General features: G+C 41.5%; 1 protein-coding gene across 2 annotated transcripts in view; it reads left to right on the top strand.

The window, feature by feature from the left end:
- Positions 1–17,227, top strand: part of Sol1 (CUB domain-containing protein Sol1) — a 233,314-nt gene that overhangs the window by 120,330 nt on the left and 95,757 nt on the right. The window lies entirely within an intron of this gene.

Raw genomic sequence — 17,227 nt, 5'->3', positions numbered from 1 at the left:
AGAATCACTTTATAAGTGCCGCGTACAGTTTGCTGTTTACGACCGGAGTGAAGCGAATAAGCGATAAATAACGTCCGCGAACAAATTCGCACGCGCGCGCGCGCGCGCGCGCGTCAACGCGAGGGTAATGTTCCGCTAAACGTATATACGCGTTAGCCCCCCCGAAAAATAACATATTTCGTCAGAGATAATGTCAGTCGCGAGAGACGCGGTAAATTCTAATGGCTAGACCGCCATCGTACAAGAAAGCCGTACGGTCGAAAGCCGTAGCTTAGAAATTTCCGAAAAAGGAAAGGAACGAAACAGCGAGAACGCGTACGAATGATGGATCGAAATTCTACAATTTCCACTCCGTTCGAGAAAGTGCCATGTATGTGTTATGCTCGCACGATGCTAACTTTGCAAACGACGTAACGTTGTTTCCCGGTATTTTACGCTCGTCTCCAAGCCGGAAAGTACGCTTTCCTGTGAAACTAATAATAACTTTCTGCAGCGCGCACGCTTTACACTTAAGATGTAAGTGTCGCAAACTTCCTACGACGTACCCAGTCGTGATAACAAATTTCCTTTACTACTATTAGAGCGATTTAATTGCCAATGAAATATCGTTCCTTCTGTCAAGGAGTAAAATAAGAAGATTCCTCTCAACTCCTCCGCGAGGATGACGAATGTTAACGCGGGTAGTAAAGTCGTATCGCGTTGTAAAGCTTTCTTATTACTTACTTTTAAATTCATGCCGCATTTATAATTTATAACTTTGTCAATTTAAATATTATTGATTCTTTAACTTTGTCGGGTGAAAATCTAAAAAAAAAATCACAAACAACGCTTGTTATCGACAAATTTGATAACAAGCGCACGCTATTTTGTAATTGCGATAATGTATATCATAGGAATATTGGTAAACTCTAGATTGATGTGTCGTTGTTGCGTTATAATTTATGAACACAGGAATGACAAATTTATGGAATGGCCGTAAGTGGAACGCAAGCACTCCAATTTTATATTCTTGAATATTCACGTTATTCATCAGCTATGAATATGTACGCTCGTCTAGCGCATTGCACACGCATCTAGTTAAAAACATTTTACTAGCGTGCTGATCAGGTATACAGGCGTATGCATAACGGTAAATTACTACATAATTTACTACATAATGAATGATACATTGATGTCGCACGGCCCAATCGCAGATATTGTTTGCCGTACGCTAATTTATTGACCGGACGACCACAAATATGTATGAACATTGCGTAGCACGTTGTACGTTGTACGTTGCGAAAGAAAAGGAATACCTGTGGCATTTCTATAGAGAATTCGGCCAATCCCGATAACGATGGTAAATATTATTGCGATTCGCTGAGAAATTCATGAACCGAGTCGTGATCTTGGATAGTCGATCGTTTAAATGTAAGGGTCCCATTTAAGAATGTCGTAAATGTAACATAATCGCAGAAGTTTGCGGTTTTATATATATATATATATATATATATATATATATATGCGAACACACACGTTTGTCCATTACACGCAAAAGCGTCGCGATAAAATCGAAGAGATGATTATATCGCCAGCGATCGGAGAGAAAGAGAGACCGCATCTAGGGACGATATAATGCGTGCTATCCCATCGCTAGGCTCTATCCATCGACGACATCCAACACAATGAGGTTTGATCATAATAACGTCAGCCATAAAGCGCGCCCACCTGCGTCTATGTGTCGGATGCAGAATGATCCACTTGAAACGAAACGACCTCGCGTGATAAAGTGGGTACTAAACTAGCCGTGGCAAAAAAAAAAAGACTTGTACGATCCTATTATCGACACTTGTCCGGCTGATACTGCGTACGCGACCGCTAAAATTTACGATGGAGCATTATTTTACTCTTTATTCCCATCCCTCTCCCATCCCCCGGAAGAAACTTTCTTTAAAATTTTTCTCCAACGTTACGGCGAGAATTATTACGAGACTCACGTGTAAACTGTGAGAGAAGAATTTAAAAGAGAAATATCAATTGACGCGAAAAGGAAAACGAACCAAACGAATCGTTTATCTCTCACTTCTTTTGAAACGATTAAATTATTGTTACAAATAACTAATCTAAACGCGTGTCGCATTTATTATCGCAATTATTATTATTATCGACGCTCTCAAATTAATTCGTCGTATATTTCCTTTTTGTTTTTATTTGAATAATCGGCACGATTCGCGCGCGCGGTTACATAGAAGCAACGCCGTAAAAGCTATTCATAAACATTATGCCGACGAGCCGCATTAACATGTATCTACCGGGAATGCTCGCGCATCTCTCGCTGCGGGAATCATATGGGACGCCGATAAATCGTCGTGACTGGAAGCAGTGGATCTCTCGCTCGGCGAGCCGTCGATTCGGTGACTGGCTATCGATTTCTTCGGGTGTGCGGTCGGGATACCGGAATCGAACGTTCCGAGGTAAGTCCCGGACTGTCGGAAATGTATAAGATCCATCTCGCGCGCTTTTCAGGGATTGACGTTGAAAGAGTCACGATTTACGTTAGCCCTTTTCTCCATGGAGAAAAGAGAAAGAGAGGGGGAGAGAGAGAGAGAGAGAGAGAGAGAGAGAAGACGGGGGGGGGGGAGTGGGCGGTGACCTCTCGGAAGCCGTAGAAATCTAATAGACCGCAAGCGAGGATGAGATATTGGCTGGGAGATCGGTCTCGATCGATGAAGCGTAACAATACTTACCCTGGCGTATCGTGAAATTTGTATTCAACCCATTTCTTGCGGATACGGGACTCTCCCGTATCGTTTTACCGCCTGGTCCGCGCGTCTTGAACGATTGAATTAACAGAGTGAGTGAGTGAATCTAGCTTCCCATGCATTAATGGCGCGTATCGCCATTCTTCTTTGCGTCCCGTTTAATTCGCTCTTTGTGAATCGATCTATGCGGGGCGATGATTGAAACACCTATTAACTCGACCCACGTAAAATTACACTGATAAAGACGTTTACGCCACATTTATATGTTTAATGAACTGTGCATTAAATTGCTGTGAGAGAAGTTTAGCACAGAGCACAGAGCTGTACGCCATTTGCTGTTGATAAAGACAAACGAGTTTTCCGATTTGCGAGTCTGGAATTGGTCGCGTAAGCGCAGTAGTAGCTATTCAACACTCGCCACATCGATCATATTTTTTTCAGTACAATTGTATGGTTACCGATGACAAGTAAGTTTTCAGACAAGATGAAAACTTATTTATATGTACAATGAATGTATAATGAATGTGGGCGCACAACTTTCGATTGTCGACTATCGTAAGGAAGTGATTAATAAAATATATTATAGAGCGCTATGTATTGATTCTTTATCGCTTTAAACACGCGTCCAACACGCGAAATTGATTTGAAAGAGAAGCCTAAAGATACATATCGATCATCGTAAGAGAAATCGAGAAGGTGGTTCTCTAAATAAATTTAGAAATGTAGAAATACACCTCGCAAAACCGTGGTCATGTATTATTCCGACTAATGCCTCACTCGGGACTTAACCATTTTAAATATTACCATCCAAATGATTATTTTATATACCGTCGTAGTCCATCCGATATGTGCTGTCGGTAGGTGACGCGACATATTCCCCCATGTGTCGAGTGGCAACGAAGCCAGCGGACAATCAAAGGAACCCGTATTAATTTTTCAACCACTCCGACCTTTGAAAAAGATTCTCTTGCGTTTGCGCCGAGGATTTAAAGAATTCTCTATGGACTGGCACGTTAAACAGTAAATAAATATTTCCTCCATTTGCGAGAGATAGAATTTGCGCGAATGTTTACTCAAAAAACAGATATTACAAGAACTCGAACCGTGTCGGTAGAAATATTGATTATATGTTCTAAGTAGAGTCCCGGCCATTTCAATTGGCATTTTAAATTCATAGATAAGTGTATTCAGAACGTGTTTCATTGGTTTCCATTACTGGTTTAATATCTCTCTTAATAAATGTCGCCGACGAATAAAAAAAAAATTGGACGAATAATGCAATCATAAAATCTGGACTTTAGAACGAAACTTTTCAGAGTAATAAAGTCAATATTGGCTTCACAGCCCGTAGCAAATTTAGTTAATAATTTTTAATAATACGCGCGCGCGCACGCGTTATATATTAGTGTTAATCTTGTTCTAAACTTTCTAATCTGCGGGGAAACGTCGAGAAGAAGTGTCGGTTGTGTGTGTGTGTGTGTGTGTGTGTGTGTGTGTGTGTGTGTGTGTGTGTGTGTGTGTGTGTGTGTGTGTGTGTGTGTGTGTGTGTGTGTGTGTGTGTGTGTGTGTGTGTGTGTCTTCGAGCACTGATAAAGCGTACAGTCGTTCACTTGGTCGCACCTACCGCTCTAAAGCAACTTTACGGCCACTTCATTTAAGCATTAGCCTCAACGTCAAGATGCGGTGCAAAGTACTTCTCCTATTCAATATTAGTGGATAGAATATCGAGTTCGGGTGCGAGAAAACGCGTATTGCGTTTTCTCAAATTTAAATAGATATGTTTTCAGCCTCTGAAAATTTCTAACTCGGAGAAACTGCCTCCATCCTTTCGTCCGACGCGCGATAAAATATTTACGTTCGCGCTACACGATTTCTCGATCATGAAAAAATCAGACTCTCTCTCTCTCTCTCTCTCTCTCTCTCTCTCTCTCTCTCTCTCTCTCTCTCTCTCTCTCTCTCTCTCTCGCGGGTAACCGGCGGGGAGACGAACGGGAAGAAAGAGTTAGGAAGAAGACGAAGTAAAGGCTCTCCGGAGAGGAAGTAAGGGTAGTAAGAAGCTCTCCGGAAGTCCGCGGATTTTACCGGCAGCTTTTTCCGCGAACGAATACATTTATTACGAGCGCTTGTATCCGCGAGTTATTGCCGCGTAATCTTCGTCCGCCCAAAGTTTGCGCTAAGGCTCGACGCTAACGTTCGCGTTTTTGCGGCGTTACCGCGGGAACGGTCCCGCAAAATAAAAGCCACCGCCACGACGGTCGTAACAATTATCATTAGTTGCACTCGTAGCAACTTCGACGCGAGGGGGTAAGAAGGGAGGGTGTCTTCACGGGAGGAGAAGCGGCGCAAAACGCATTCGATATAGTAGTTGCTTTTCACCTCGAAGTCGTCGTTCCGATAATTTTACAATATAAAAAACGGTTGCGACGTTAAAGCACAACGAAGTGATAATCGAAAAAACATTTCTTTTATTCTTAAATATTATCTGCCGAAGAATTTAAGATATTTCATGTTACACGTGAGTGTTACAACAATCCAGCTAACATCTAGTGATGTATAATGAAAGTGATACACGGATGATATTACTGCCACTACTACTACTACTCTGATCATTCGTGAATAAAAAAATGTATCAACGCAATCGAGAAACTCGTTATACATGCAAATTAAAAACTACAATTGTTTTAACAATATTATTGCTCTTATAATAGAGTCTCGTAATATGGAACTTTATTGAAAGAAATACCAGTTTTTATTTAAATAGTTATTTAAATAAAAATTATTACATTTCATATTTTTTTAAAGATCACACTTGCAATATCAAACTTTATTAATTTTACAATATACGGGAGAATAATACAAAATGTTTATTGCCATTAAAATTGTCATTATATAAATATTGTTTTATTAAAAAAAATATATATTTTTGTTAATTTCTACCTATAACAATGAGAAAAGATATACTATTTATTGATAATATTTTTTCTTGTTTTTATACTTAGAAATTGTTTATTCGTTGCTTACTAAAGCAAAATAATTGTTGAAACAAAATAATATCTTCTCCACTTGTAAGTTTTAATAAATATTTGAAAGAAGTATTAAAAAAAAAAACCTTTAAATTTTCGTTATAGAAAGATCGATTCACAATAGTGGTCAAAGAATCTATAGATGGAAGGAGATTGGCCATAGTTTCGGAACATCTTATATATCGTGACATTTTCTTTCAACCATTTGCCCTTTCAATTGTGTTCTCAAACGTACAGTTTTGTCGTGATTTTATGATCACTATTTTAAGTTAAGAGGGAGAGGAATAAAAGTGTATCCCCGCCATTATAAAAGTTTGTAAAAACCGGATATTGCGAAGTTTAGCGAGGATGGCAAACAATGTTACGCAAACAGACACGATCCTCGCGCACTTTTATTAGACACAAACACACGCATCGGTAATAAACATTCACAGCTTCTTTGTAATTACGAGGATTATACGTAACATTCCCTAAAACTAAAACATCTTAGTGAAAATTTATTATGGAGAAGTTTTAAATTATTTATTTTCATTTCTTCTCTTCCACATTGCTCTGTACCTTACTTTATATTTTAAATTAAAATATCTTCTCAATATAGCGGTATATCTCTGTTGTAAAACCGCGCAGATTCTGATTTTGCGAATTCTTGATTTTGAAGTCTGATCTGATTTGAAGAGTATGCCGTATAACCGAATATGCAAATTATCGTTTGCAAAGATATCGACTAAACGTTACTGATCAATGTGTGCAACGTGTATTACCTCTTAAAGTCAGGCTAGAAACGACGGAAGGTAAGCGGAAACGTTCACGCGCACGACACGGCTTCGAAAACGGAAGTTTGAGGGATGATAGGGTGTTCAGCCTCGACAATTTCGAGGAAGTTGTGACAGTTTATCTACGTCGCACGGGTATCGAGGAAACTTAGCGGCACGAATAAGCTGTTTCACGCGCGTTTCTCGTCAGTTTTAGCCTTTTCAGCCGTGCAAAAACTAGAATGGCTAAACAAGCGTACTCAATATAAGAGCCTTCAAATCTCGATACTACTGGTTTAAAGTATTCCTACATTACAACGACCGTTTCGTTTCGTTTCCGATATCTATTTTTTTTTCTTCTCTGTTTTAAGCATAGGATTTGTCGATCGAAATAAGCTGCACTTCGAGAGCAGTTTCTCGTACAATCATCCGCTTAACCTTTTGACACGCCGAACAAAAGTGTCCGGAAAAAAATTTTTTCCTCCCGTGAATAATGTGTACAAAGAAACATTAAAATAGCGGTATATACTGAAAAGAGTAAACTGACACCGGAAACTATCGGCAGGTCGGCTTTGTTTTTCGGCGCAGACCGCACCCGACCTGTCAGAGCGGAGACGAATTTTGGAGCGATGCGCGATGCGGGGAGGCGGTCTGCTGTGATTGCTTCGGCCGGAAGTACTTTCTGGGAGAGAGCGTAGAATGGATAACAGTCCAATAAAATCTAATTTAACCGGGGTACAAACTAGGGGATGATACATTTTGCGGTTGACTGACTCGAAGTTGCGGTGTAGCAGACGGAAAATAGAAACGGCGATGGAGTTGCCCGTGCCACACCCACGTGCCATTCGTGTATAGTTATACGTGTCCACACACGCACGGGGGCACGTATACGTACGTCGACATGCGTGTATATATTATATATTTACGGTACACTACACGCGTGTATGTACACAAGCATCGGCGAGCGTGTACGCGCCGTTGGATAGAAACGGTCGGCGGCGCGGCGACTGGAAGCCTCGTGGGAGCGCTAGCCGCTTGGATACGATTGTAATTGGCAAGCCCATATCCTCAACACGTAATATCCTCTCTCGCTATTCCGCGTTCCCCGGATCCTGGAGGTTCATTAATTCCTATTTCCGCCCGTCTACGTCGTTCCTATGAACTCGAGACTTCTGTCGATCGGCGTTTAACGGCGTTTTCCGTCGGAGCTCAAAAATATGTTTGCCGTTTTTCTCGTCAGCCTTTTCCCTTCATTTTTATCCCGCGCATTCCCTCCCCCCCCCTCCCCCTCCCTCCTCCCCCCATCTCTCGCTCGCGTAGCGCTGCACGTCGTGAAAACGTCGTAAATCCGTTCTCGATGTTATTTCTCAAATATCGCTTCCTCGGCTCGTGTGTACTTCTTCGTCGTCGTCGTGCACATCAAAACACGGTAAAGTCGTAAACCGTTTTCCGTCGTTTATTGGGCGAAGGACAGCGAGAGACTTAATCCGTGGAGCGACTGAGAGCAATTCACATTTAATCCGTAGGTGGATACGTAATATTTTATGGTACAAACACACAAACACGTACAAACATACTCCCTGGTACGCGGCAATTTTTTAACCATTTATAAAATGCGTTGTCACGCAAACGACGCATTTTATAACAAATTACACATTTCTTTGTCGTGTCATTAACAGCGTCGTTACACGTCGATTAGCAATAATTAACGCACAATTACCATTTTGTTTTGAAGTACGCTCATTTTGTACCATTTTTGTTTGGGGGGGCGTTCGACACACACGGACGCGCGAGCACCCGCAACGCCGCGATAGGTATCGATCGTTAATTACGCCAAAATTAATTTATACTCGATATTACACGAAATCCTTGTCGTCCTTCGCAAGGTCCCTTGTCGTCCGTAATACGTCATTAACACCGCGATATAGCTGAAATTCATTACTACGCGGAAGTTAAATTATTGCTGGGCCATAATTACTTCGTGGCACCTAAACTATGGATAGCAAAAGGATTACTCTGGGTCCCTGCCGACCTAGTTATAGCAAGACTGTGATGTAATAATACTTAATCTTCCTTAATGTTTTTAACTACGCCATTATAGTAATACCTGCTGCCCAACGAGTTATTAAAATGAAAGATAATCTTTATTATCTTGATAAAGCCGAGCTTGTCATTTGCGCACAGCGCTCAACATACAACTCTTAGATATCGATCGTGTCCGTGAACGGATATCGATTCGACGTTAAATCACGTTACCATTCAAGGCCTAGATTGATGTAAAATAGAGGTCGTTAAGCGACCTCGTGTAATGCGATCGTTGGGGAACGTGCCGCACCATATTCGCGCGGGCGGTCTGCATCTAAACGCAGGTGGTGCCTGCAGGTTGTTGTTAATTCGCATTACGTTCGCTCTTTACCAATTCGTCGCGTGCCGAATGCACACAAATAAGATGCGACGGGGCAGGCTCGGTCAACGATCTCATTTTCGTTCGCGAAACTCGTCGCCGAGAATTGCTTGCCGAGAGAGCTGCCGGACCTACTTGACGTCATAGGATTTTCATGACTTAGGGGAAAGCGCACACGCGTGCGCTTCTATAACGCAGTATTGTGGTGGATTGCGAGGGTCCCCTCCTTCGTCGAGTCGCGTGCTTACCCTGTACACTGCCATGCATAACGTTTCGCATCCGCGGAAATGTTCACCCTTACACCCAAGGGAAACTACGTCTCGGAAGAGGATACGACGGCGGTAGAGGACACGCGGTAGAAGATCTCGCTAGCTGTCATACGGCGAACGGGGGAAAAAAAGAGGAAGCTAAGAGATAGAGAAGAGCGTAACCTTAACAAGGAGGCAAAATGGAGTTATCGCAGGGCGTGGATGCAGAGAGGAACTTGAAGTAGGTTACGAGGGAGTGACTACTCGTTGTGCGCGCTCGAGGTACTTACGTTTGCCAACGTATTCAAGTTACTGGAACAAGAAATATTTCTCCCCCGCATGCGGATATAACGAAGGCCATTGAGATCTGTACCATGTATCACAGTTGTTTGTACATAATTGTCTGCGCTACATATTTGAGCCGTAACAATATTTCTATTATGATTTTCTCTAATTACGTAACGCTTCGAGACACACAATTATTAATGAAAATATATATTTTCTTTTGTGTGTGTGTGTGTGTGTGTGTGTGTGTGTGTGTGTGTGTGTGTGTTTTACGCAGTAAAGAGAAACGCACGCCATTCTCGAAACGTGAATCAACTCTGCATCTTACTATCGAACGGCATCGATTGGTTCTTTTAAATAATGTAGAAGACTTTAAGGAAGGGCGAATTACGAAAGTACAAGGTGAAAATATTGGCCGCATTAGAGAGTGGTCGAGCGAGACTTATTGCGTACACCATGGACGGAATCGCGAGTAGGTAGGTAGTCGGTTTACTTTGAGAATGACGCGTACATTCATCTTGCACGCGAAAGAAAAGCCACGGTCGTTCGGGTCACCGGGGGTACTTGCAAAAAGTCTTGATTCAGGCGTCCACGGTTACGTGAACTGGAGCATCGCGAAAAGTTTCTCCCTGGACCCTAGCCACGGATATTTACCCGAGTGTTCACTCGAGTGTCGCCCCTTAACTTAAACTGGCCGACCGCTAAGTAGCCCCGAATTAACGCTAATGGATATCGCGCTATGAAGCACCGCCACCGATAAAATTATAAAGTTTCTCGGAGATGGCCGTGGGGAAGTGTAAGAAAGTTCAGTGAGCAACGAAAGGTCCGAGAAGTGTAAAGAGGGAGAGACTTATAAATTTTCTGGATGGCGAGGGGAGAACGACAACTACGGTATACCGCGTTGGCCTACACTCGACAAACGCGGCCTCGAGGGGGTTTTGGGTGGAAAAGGAACGGAGCGCACGGCTCGATGAGTACATCGGGAACACGACTGTGATATATGTATGCGCTTGGTGGCTGCAAATGCGGTGCGGGTGAATCGAGAAGAGCGAGGCGAGGCGAGGCGAGGCGACGCGACGCGACGCGACGCGACGCGACGCGACGCGGAGAAGGAGTGGCGGACGAAGAATCGTGCGGATGCGACGAAGGGAAGTTTCGGGCTGCGTTAAGTGGTAAAGGGTGGTGATTTCGTGCGCGCGAGAGGTGGAGAGGCGGAGAAATGGAAGAGGATTATGGGCCGCGATGCCTCGACATGTCACCCGAGTGAAAATTATGATTCTTCATTTAGCGCTGTGGCGCATTCTCTCTCTTTCTTGCGGCACTTTTAAGACTCCAGATCTGCGTTTACCCAACGTCTACCCTATGTTGTTGTTACATGATACGATTTATTTAAAGATGTCTGTAACATTACGCGCAGCGAAAATAGGGAACTTGGCTAAGAAAGTTTTTCATGATCGAAGTGGGAAAATGCAAAATCAAGCAAACATTATACATTTTTCCTTTTTCGCATTTCGATATACGATATATCTAGAAAAAATAATGTTATAAAAATATAATCCTAATTAGAGGACGAGGGATTTTGAAAAGTAATCGAACAGACGCGAAAAGAGAAGGATGGCTACCGTGAGAGTACAATGTAAGAGAGTTTTGAGAAGAAGTGATACTCGTGGAGCTCGTAACAACGAGGCGGAGTAGAAACAACAGGGATTACGGCTTACGAAGCGACGCTGCAACCCGAATGAAAATTATAACTCCTCGTTTAACATTAAAGCATTTTCACATCTCTGTTGCTTTTAAAGCTTACAACCTGAGGTTTATCATCAGTGCTCTTTCCTGCAAGACGACAATCTGACGTATTCTTGATATAATACATACAGCGGAAAGTGTGTGGTATAACTACAATAATGTGCTTTCTCCTCTGAATATTGTCTATAATTAATTTCCATAATTAAATAATTGGAAAAATGTAACGTCTTGTAAGTGAAAATTGATTTTTATTTATAAAATTATTAAAATGTAATCTATATAACAAAATGTACGTGTAGGTGTCTCGAGAATGTATAAATAAAATAAATGTAGAGAGAATAAACGAAACTTTGAAGCGGATGATCGGATAATGATTCCCGTTCGACTAGCATTTAAAAGCCGGACACTTATTCAAATTTCACCAGAGGATTCACCAGTGTGGTTGCACTCGTTAATGAGCATCGGCACTTTAAAAAGGACGCACGAACCGATCGAATTCCTGCATTCCTGTGTTCGCCAAGACTACTTAGCGGGTAACTATGTGTCAGACTATATCGTTGCATTTTCTACTTACGCGAGGATCACGGTTTTACGACGCAACAATACCCATAAAACTGCCCCACTCGTGGCTATGCTCGACATGAAGGATATATAACCACCTTTAAAATGAAAATGCCGAAATTGCCTTTTTTTTCTCTACATCTTTCGTATCGAAAAAACAATTGCCACATGCAACGTTGTTGCGGTAAACGGTAATGAGACGTAGAAAGATTTAATTCCGTGCTGGACAGATTAATCAATAGTTTTATGTGAATACCTGGTATATGTACGCACAATACAGTGTACCGTATGCAACTTAGGTAAAGCATATTTCACGAAATATTTCAGTCTAGACGGGCCACTCCTGACCTTTCCCCCTTTGTATTTTCACTTGTGGAGTAGGGTAAGACGTAAGGATATATCTTTTGCTGTCAATACAAGTTCGTCGGGAAATGTCTCTCAGTCGCAGAGAATAGGATATGTAAATAGTGTATTGTGTGAAATGTTATGTAAAGCCCGAACTCACCAAGATTGCTAAAATATTCTTAGAAAAAGATAGGCCACTGTACATATATTAAGTCACATATATTAAAAATAATAAATATATTTACTGTACAATTTATGAATTGTTTTATTATTTATATGAAATGTCATAAGTTATTTTTAAATTAAATTTTATATATTTCATTTATTTATGTCTAGGATTATAACAATAGGATAATTTTGTTTTAAAAGCCGAAAATATTACACGGCAAAAGATTATGACATTCGTATATATAGTGTCTACATGTTGTGGGATAACTAATTGAATGATTGATACATCTAAATGGATATCATAGGTGGAATAAAAATGTATTTTGTTTTTACATTTTATTAAATAAATATCTCTGTACTCTATACGTTATGTAAACATATAAGGACGTTATGTAAACATATAAAACTTCTCTTATAAATAGAAACACATTTTGCATTGTCGAGAAAAATTCGTTCGCTTCTTCTCCTACGAGCCGATCGTAAACGCGAGTAATGAGTCGATCTATTATTAGCTTTCGCACGCAAGGAATAAAGCGTGCGCAGGTGTTTCTAGCGAAGCGTGAAAAGGGTATTTGCGCTAATTGCCGCGGTTTGGATAAAATAGATGCGTCCATTACCAGTTTATCTGACCAAAGTACTTTCGGTTACGCTTCTCTGCCGTATTCAATCATCAATTGACACGGTGGATGACGGTCTAACCAGGAGTCATGCGCGCGTTTAGTCGCGAGATATACGCGAGAGAGCATTTTTGCCGCCGCGCCAAAGAAACGTTAATTTGCACGCCAATGGCAGGAAATTGCATCTACTCGACACTGTCGAACGTGCGATGCGAGGTGCGCGTATTGACGCGTTCGATCGAGTTTTTTCGTGTCGCGCGTTTACCAAACGATCAATAACCCCGCTGCGATCTATAACATCAAAAGAGTAGCACTAGCGGCTCTAATATAAGTGTGCGAGCATCGTTGCTCTATCAAGCGACGATTTTTCTCTCAAAGACGCTCACCTCTAGTCTTTTTTCTTAGAGGAGCTCGTACTTGTAGAAAATACAATCGGTGTGCCAGATCCATCCACCGAGACAAAGTTCGTCACTTTATGTGCTGTTTGAAAGTGGAGTAAAGTAGCGTTTCCGCGCTCCTCTCCTTTCATTTTGCGCGTTCCAATCAGTTTCGATACTTTTGAACGGGGACGGATACAGGAACAAGGAAAAAAGTGGGAGAAAGGAATGAAAGTCGGAGTAGCTTTATATGATTCGGCGCGATATCTTAGAAACGATCCTGCGACAATTTTTAAGCGCGAAAAGGTACGCGCCGCGTCATCTCTACACGTGATTATAATATCTCAATATTAATTAAATCCCACTTTTATGCATAATATTTTTTAGGATACACGCGAATATATAAAAGTTTAATTATTACTTTATATTTATTCACGACTATAGTAATAAAGTGCAAAATTAGATGTAAATTGATAGCACATCCGATAGTTAATATTTTGAGAGAAATATGTTATGTAAAAAATCTCGTTTTTAATCTTCTCTTAAGCAAACGATAGTTGAGTTCTTTTTGACAAGTAAGACAGATTGGAAAAAAGCGGGCAATATCGTACGTTTTCATTTTTTTGCGATTGAAATATATATTTTAATATTATACATATTATTTGACTGACAGATATCAATTGACCGGACGAAATGTTGCCTTGCAAAACGTTTTGCAGCATAATTTCAAAGGCATGCGCATTTAAATGTCAACGACATTTAGCTGTAAGCCAAATCTCCATTCATTCTTTACTTAGGAGATCGACAGGCAATTTTTCCCATTAATCCATCGATAACTACGTCTCGTTATTATTCCTCCACGATGGAAGCGCGCGACTTCGTTTCCCTTTAGAAATGACTTTCCGACGTGTCCGTCGTCGTTGGTGTCGGTATTGTTGGTAAGAAGGAAGGTGTCAAACACTCCGTCGTGTTTAACGACAAGACTCTCTGACGGTCGCGAACACGATAATTGCCATTCGGCAATCAACGTTCGGCCGAGTTGATTAAATTCCTGGCAAATTCTCTTCTCGCGCATTAAGCGGCTTAAAACGCAAATGCCGCGCTTGGAAATTACTATCCGCGATAGAACCACAGAGGAGAAACCGGTGTGGAATTTGCGGGCTTCGTGCTAGTGGTAATTCGTGTGAAAAAACATCCTTTTTTCTTGGATACCGACCCAGCGTTCGCACCAGCGGCGTCAGTATCAGTGAAAGAAATTGAAACCGACCTGTCGCGACGCTGAATATAAAACATCATTCGGATATACATAACATACACGATTTATAATCGGATTTTATGTTGGAAGCTATAAATGGTTACGTAACGGTGGCGTATGATTAACATTTTGTACACTTTAATCGTAAGCTCTGAGGTAGAAAATGAGAAGATCGTTCCAAGTATGCAAATTCGACATCTATACCTGTACAAAGTATACGAGGAATGATAAAATTATTATTCATCTTTTACCTTTTATTATAATCGCATTTATATTATTTATTTTACATCGTACAAGTTTTTAATAGAGATCCGAAGAAGAATCCAATTATAATGTTCTCATTACTAAATTTATTGTATTATTGTTTTTTCATTTGTATTCGTTCTTTATTGATAAAAAGAGTAAAGATAATAATACTGGTGTTAAATAACTACGCTAAATCATAGCTGGAACACAGACAGGTGTGGGTTACCGTTCCGACTCAGTCGTAGCATTATACAAAGTTAATCCTCTGACGTAATTAGAGTCTTTTCAAGCTCCTGTGTCGCCTTATTGCCTCGCGGTAGACAAAGCCCGTGTTATGCGGCCAAGTATAGTTTGTGGACGTGTGTGCCCACTGACACACCAGGAAACCACATCTGGAGACAACATGCTGGCGCTTAATCTTTCCTTCTTGTCTCTAATACTTCTTTCGAGTAGTGTTTTCTGCCTCGGAATCTCGAAATTGCGTTCTTGCTTTTCAAGTACGAACTTCGTCGCGCAAACCATTGGCGCTTCTGATTGAATGCTATTATTTGCTATTGCAAAGTATATGTAAGTATCGGCTGCATAAGAAAATCGAGTTTGTAATTTGTTTAAATATTTATAGATGTTGATGAATGTCTCTTTACAGAGAGTCGGTCTTTGAAATAAGGAGAATTATCGTTCGTGCCCTTTAAATCTTTTCACGCTATTCTCAATCTTTCCGAGGCGATTTGAAATTGAAAGTAATTCCAGCGACAAAGATAAAAATTGATAAGAATTGTTCTATTAGAGGAAAGTTTGGTGCACAAATGACCAAGCGCTCTTCCAATTATCCGTTGCCCTTTTCTTTTTTTTTTTTTTTCCCGTATGAAAACTTCGTTTGTTGCGTTCGACGAGCAGCGTTCGAGTTCGATCGAGATTCGTCGATATAACGGTAATTTAAATTGACGATGGTAACTCAAAATTAGCCGAGCACTAACGACCGACCGCACAAGCTTCACGCAGCGAGCGCAGCGGTTGCGGCGCGCGACGTGAAGCCCAGAATGGTGGCTCCGAAATAGTTGTTGCAACTACATTACCTCGTTAGGCCAGCCGATAGTGGGATGATGCGCGGAACCATTACATACATGTATACACGTCGTTGATATTAACGGGTACTTGGTGAGAGCGCATATCCTTCGTATGGCTGCCTATCGATACCCATCTGGCGGGACGGTCAAGTGGATATGCGGTTATTCCACGTTAATCGCCACGTATTTTGACATTCCTCGACGTTAAACCGTTTCAATTGTGTGTGTGTTCGATCTGAAATTTGAAAGGAATTCTCTTCAAGTTTAAGGGAAGACACGCTCCGAAAATTTATCACGTTATTTGTGAAATATATCTTGTATTTTACGAAACGAACATTCCACGGGTCTCTCTTCTGCCCCATTGCCCGAATTGTTATCCCCGACAACCGCACCAGCCTCTCCACCTTCAGTTCACCAGTTCGTCGGGGGATATCGCTTCTCTCTCCGGCAACGTCTTTCGATCGTTCTTTCGTCTTTCGTCCTCGCTTATTTCCCATCTCTATCGCTCGCACGTATTTTTACTCGCGGGGCATGCCAACAGGCGCCCATTCACTATTCCCAACTTTTACTTCCGTTTTATTCTCTACGCTTAAAGAATATTTCCCGCGGTAAAGAGATCGGGTTATAGAGCACAAAGGCGGGAAGCTTTCATTCTGTTTGTTCCGGGGCGCCTCGGAAGAGACCGCAACGTGAGCTGTATACGTATCGTTCGACGGTTTTTTCATCCGAGCTTTCCATCCTCAACGCTATCCTCTTTCTCCTGGCAAATTGGTGCAGACCGGTGCCTCTCGCGTCCTCTTTGCCAGCCAATTATAGGTAATCCGACGTTTAATGAGTGAGCGTCGAAGGGATTTTTCTTACTTACGGGAGAGAGTAGCGCCGAGCTACGATTTAGTTACTTTCTACAACACTTCTTGTGCGACGTTTCTCCAAGCTTTTCCTCTCATAGTCGAATCGATAAAGATCACCGTGTGTGAGAGAGAGAGAGAGAGAGAGAGAGAGAGAGAGAGAGAGAGAGAGAGAGAGAGAGAGAGAGAGAAGGAGTTTGATGGTTCACGGACCTCTGAACCTGATAATAATATGCGGCCGACTCCAGAACTACCCGCGGAAAAAGTTTCTCGTCATCGTAGCGACTATTCAAATTATTTCCGTTTCAAGAAAGAAAAAGTTTTAGCCTTGATGGTTTTCATGGTTGCCATTCAATCCCGCGAGCTTCTTTGGTCGAGGATATGAGAGTGAGAACTTTAGCCTCCGCTTCTGACGCCTGAGCGGTGTGAAAAACAATAATTGCCCGCACGGAATGTTTCCGCATTTTCCATTTTATAGCCATTCATCATGTAGATGTAAACCAATTTTGATAAAGATCTTGGGGAGAATAATCGATGTTTATAA

Source organism: Pogonomyrmex barbatus, unplaced genomic scaffold, assembly GCF_055798465.1.
Source record: "Pogonomyrmex barbatus isolate J1 unplaced genomic scaffold, ASM5579846v1 scaffold3, whole genome shotgun sequence".
In the NCBI taxonomy this organism is placed as follows: Eukaryota; Metazoa; Arthropoda; class Insecta; order Hymenoptera; family Formicidae; genus Pogonomyrmex; species Pogonomyrmex barbatus.
The sequence above is the reverse complement of the archived record's forward strand: the minus strand, read 5'-3'. Positions and strand labels throughout refer to the sequence as shown.